The sequence below is a fragment of the Cupressus sempervirens genome, chromosome 8, assembly GCF_028749045.1.
Source record: "Cupressus sempervirens isolate cs-2001-9-10 chromosome 8, ASM2874904v1, whole genome shotgun sequence".
Classification (NCBI taxonomy): domain Eukaryota; kingdom Viridiplantae; phylum Streptophyta; class Pinopsida; order Cupressales; family Cupressaceae; genus Cupressus; species Cupressus sempervirens.
This window is the reverse complement of record NC_143125.1, coordinates 311,296,942-311,301,989: the sequence shown is the minus strand read 5'-3', so window position 1 is coordinate 311,301,989 and position 5,048 is coordinate 311,296,942.

Below are 5,048 nucleotides of genomic sequence, written 5' to 3'. Positions count from 1 at the left end.
ATGGACATATCCCACAGAATTGCATAAGAACACATTTTAGAGGGAACTAAAAAAGATGGTTGAGTCAAACCACATGTTTCAGTTGCTTAAAAACTGGTCATGTCAGCAGGAATTGCCCAACAAGGTCAAAGGCATCAAGTTCTGAGTTCAGCAATGGAAAGGCAAACATAGATGTTGGACATATCAGAAGTGAAATGAATAAGAAATGGAGGAAGAAAGATGAGTCTAGCACATCAAATACAGAGATCACTTCACCTAATAGGTCAAGTGATCACACTTCATCAAATTAAGTAAAGAATAAGTGTGAGGGATTGATAAACTGAGTTACATCATAAATCAGTCCCAAGACATATAAGAGCTGCAAAAATGAAATCAGCATAAATAAAGATGCTAAGTCAAAATTGACAACTTTGTGAAAATATGTCAAAATTGTCTTCAGGAGCCGAGTTGCTAATAATGACCAAGTTAATAGTTGATGCCGAGCTATGAAATATCAATAGGAGTCAACTAAAGTAAAACATAATGGGAGCCTAGTTATGACGAAACCTTTCAAGAGCCGAGTAGACAGTTGGAAGCATACTAAGCATTTATTACTCTATTTTGAAGGGTACATAAATCTGATTTTTGATCATTTTCTCACCATTCAAACAAGAAGCAAAGTCGAAAAAGGAGCGGAGAAGATCAAGAATAGCTTAGAAGCCATTCGTAAAAGATTTCAACAGCGATTCAAGAAAAATTTTGTCGATTTAAGGTATTTTACTTAAGTGCCGAGCTACGTAGGACTTATAAACTTGTTTGAATTATAAACCCTAGTTTGGAAAACAATGGCATCTGGGTCAGGAACCACCAAGGGTTTAGAGAGTCATGAAGTTCAGTTGGTCAGTAACGAAGTAAAACAACCTGAATTTAAGCCCATTCCAGAAGTAGCATACAAGAATGATCCTGCAGGAGCATTATCAGTTATTTCGGATAAGGTTGTTATGGTACAAGATGTTCGCAGATGTTACAATTGCAAAATTGGTGCCATAGGAGACTTAGAAATTCATAATGCATATGATAAACTGTGTGAAAAAAAAGTACTGAAAAATGAATTTTCAATAGTAGAAAGAAAAGGATTGACCAAAACCCTAGCATTTTCGACTGTTTTCAAAACAGAATCGGTACGGATAATTTTGAGCCAAATACATTACGAAGCTTTTTGGTTAGAGTCAGGGCTAGTAAAATTTACCAAAAAAATTGTTCATAGGGTTACTAGTATTCCAACCCTAGATCGGCCAAAGACCCTACGAAGTGGCAAAAGGGAAATAATAGAGAAAAATACAGGTGCCAAATGGAACAATAGAGGAATGACTATCGACACAGTCACAGATCCCCTACTAGATTTTTCTATGAGAATTATTTCACACAAATTCTATCAATCAAGCAGGTTGAACAACGTACCTTGTATAGGAGTTGATGTTGCATACAAGATAATCAAAAGAGATCACACTTATGATCTGACAGAGCTCATGTTTCAATAGGTTAATGAAAATCTGGGAGCTATAAGGAAAAGCAAGGGAGCTCAATGCAAATTTGGATCAGTTTTGATGTGTATATTCTTCTATCTGATGAAAGAATTTCCTTCTATGGGGAAAGTAAAATGGAATCTAAATAAAATAATTGTTGAACAAATTAATGGATACATTGAAAAAATGGGTGAAAATTTTGATGCCCAAATGACAGGTTATTTTGAGGACTTCAAAAAGTCCATGAAACAAAGAATGAGAATTCTAGTCTCACTGACTGAAAAATATGAAAAAGACATTTGTTTTCTTGTAGATATAGATTATACTTACATACAAGCAGTTATACCTAGAATAAGATGGCTTAGGCCACTAGGTTATGAACTTGATGTTGATCAAGCCTCTGCAACAATAATAGCTCTACTTGCAGAAGAAGCTGATAAAAATGCACAAATTTTTGGAACCTATGATGTTGTCAAATCAAAGGTAATAACAGATTTGAAGATTGCTTTAGCAGTAAAGAAGAAAGAGAAAATGGTGAGACAAATCAAAAGAAAGTTTGGCATGGAAGAAGAAGAAGGAACAACAGAAGAAGAAGGAGAAGACATTGAAGAAGAAGGAGATAAACTTCAAAGTCAGACTCAAGGGTCAGGAGAAGAGAAAGAGGAAAGTGCTGAGGTAGAAGAAGCCAAGGAAGCACCAATTAAGAGAAAGATCACAACTCCCTCTACTCCTAAATCCAAAGGAAGGAAAGTGGCTGCCCCTGCATCAAAGAGACCTACCATAAGGGCTACAACACAAAAAGCCCAAGAAGAGGCAAAAGGAAGGAAGAAAGACTCAAAGAAGAATGCTGCTAAGACAAAGAAAAGGATTTTTATTCCCCAACCTGAAACAGATGAGGAGAAAACAGAGTCAGAGGACAATAGTAAATTTCAAGTGGTAAGACACAAATCTCAGACTGCTGTTGATAAATTATGTTAAAAAATTAGAAATAATGATTTAAAAGGTCTAAAGAACCTGGATTTTTCTAAGCTCACCAAAGAAGAGAAAAATAAACTAGAGGAATCTGTGTATGCTATGATGGCTGAGTATAAGCACACACCTCTAGAATTAGATGAATCTATGCCGAGAGAATTGTATAAAATTGTAGAGGATAAATGGATTTTTTGTTTACAAATGGAAAAAGAAATAAGGGAGTCTACATTAGCAAGATTGTTGCCTGATCTAACTAAAGATCAAATAATAAATGCTGTAAAAAGGTATAATAATAGATTCACTCCCAAGTATAGAGCATTTAGTATATTGTAGAATAAAATTGAAGAGGTAGTTACCAAATCCACAAGATTGTGGAAAATAGTTTACAAGAAAATTGAAGATGTATATAATGAAGAATATAAGGCAAAAGCAATTGCCAAGAAAAAGGAAAAGAAAGCATCAGAAACAAAAGAGAAGAAACTAGTGGAGAAGGAGAGTAAAGAAGAAAAGGAAGAAGAGGCACACAATGAGGAGAAAGAGGAAGATAAAGATACAGTTGAGCCACAAGATCAAAGTATGCAAGATATACAAGCATCTCCTCCTAGTCCTCCTCATGCCACTATCACACCTGCAGATATCATAAAAATAAAGGATGTTACGGATACTTCAAATCTAAACATCAATCCATTAACTGCAGAGGATTTGGAAATCCTTGACCAATCATCACTTGTAGCAAAATTAAGTTCAAATCCTGTATTGGTCAGTGTTGATGAATTACAGAATCTAGAAGCCAAGGTAAAAGCACAAGTGCCCCCTTTGACCACAAAAACTACTGGTATTCTATTCCTTCCACCACCACCTCCACCAAGTATAATCACTAATACACTCCAAGTGTCGAGTACAGTAGCAGGGGAAATAAAAGAAACATCTGAACAATCAACAAGTTCAACCCCACCTAGCATTCATAAAAGGGATATTCAAGCTGAAGAAAAAGAGACACAAAAAAAGGAGGAGACTGCAATACAAACATTGGTTGCATTACCAAAATTTGGTACTCCTACACAAACTCTTCAGCAGCCGAGCACAGATGGACTACAGTTGCAAATCAGGACACCAGGCTCGAGCTCATCAAAGGCAGTTAGGAGACTTCACTATGGAGTTCCTGAGCTTGATGAAGAAATAAAGATCCCATATTATGAATCTAGCACTCTTACTGAAGAAAAGATTAATGAAATTTAGAGTGCATTAGACAAAAGAAGGAGACAAGAAGCACTAAGAAAGGAATACAAGCAAAAGCTTACATTAAATGAGATTAAAAACATATTCACAGAAGCTTTTTGCTTACAATCTCTAGATAAGTCAAGACCAATCATGGAACAACTATCTGATATAGTTGACCAGGTGACTAATGAAGACCAGGAAACAAATGCCAGATTGCTTGAATGGTCAGAAAAGAAGTTCCAAGGTAAAGTAAATAGTAAAATATCCGGTGATATAGCACTGTCACAAGAAGAACTGGCAAAGAAAGTTATAACAGTTAAAATTGTACTAGGAAACATTTTTTCCCTGTACAACAATTTGTTTGATTTTTCCACATTCACACAAGACACTAGCCATAAAATACTGAGATTGGAAAAAAATCTGAAAACTTCTAGCATGGAACTCCCCACAGATCCAGCTTAGAGTGAGAAGCATTTTGTCCAATCGCTTCACACACAAAGAGAGCTAGCTGTTTTAGCAGCAGAGGAGGCAACCACACAAGCCAAATTGATACAAATTCAATCATCAATTAATCCTCATTTGGAGTTACTTCACAAGGAGCAGATAAATGCAGAGACAATCCTCAGGAAAGATCCCAACCTTTCTTCATCTGATGGACTTGTACACCTAGTAGCAGAGATTGCCATCCAGCATAAGACATTGGATGTTGCATTAGCAAATTGGGATGCAGCTCTGAAGGTACTCCTTGAAGTAAACAACTCATTTTTGGCCAAATATGGCATTTCACTTTAAAGACCATTGACATAAGTGTCAAAAAGGGGGAGATAGCATTGAGTACAAGAATGAAATGATAAGTATAATAATAGGGGGAGATAGCAGAGATAGAAAATTTTGTGAAATTTTGGGGGAGATAGCAAATTTTGGGAGCAAATTTTGAAATCTTATTTAAGTGTTTTTGCCACTCATGTCAAAGGGGGAGATTGTTAGCTTAAAGAATAAATTTGACAACTGAGTGTTAATACACTTAACCAAGATCAAGAACAGGTGCCGAGTGATATAACAAGTGCCAAGTGACAACAGGTGCCAAGTGATAATAAGTGCCGAGCGCAACATGTGCCGAGTGATACAATTTTTGTTCATGTGCCGAGCTATCCAAAAAATAGTATGTGCCGAGTGTCAGAAATACTTCAGGAGCCGAGTAACTCAGTAGAATAGCATAAAAGTTTGGAATTGCACAAATTATGATACAAATGGTTTTTGCAACCGACAGAAGGTAAATCTCGAAGGATTGAATGATAAGATCGAATCTTTTAATTTTTCTATGCAATTTGCATGAGGCCAATAAGAAAA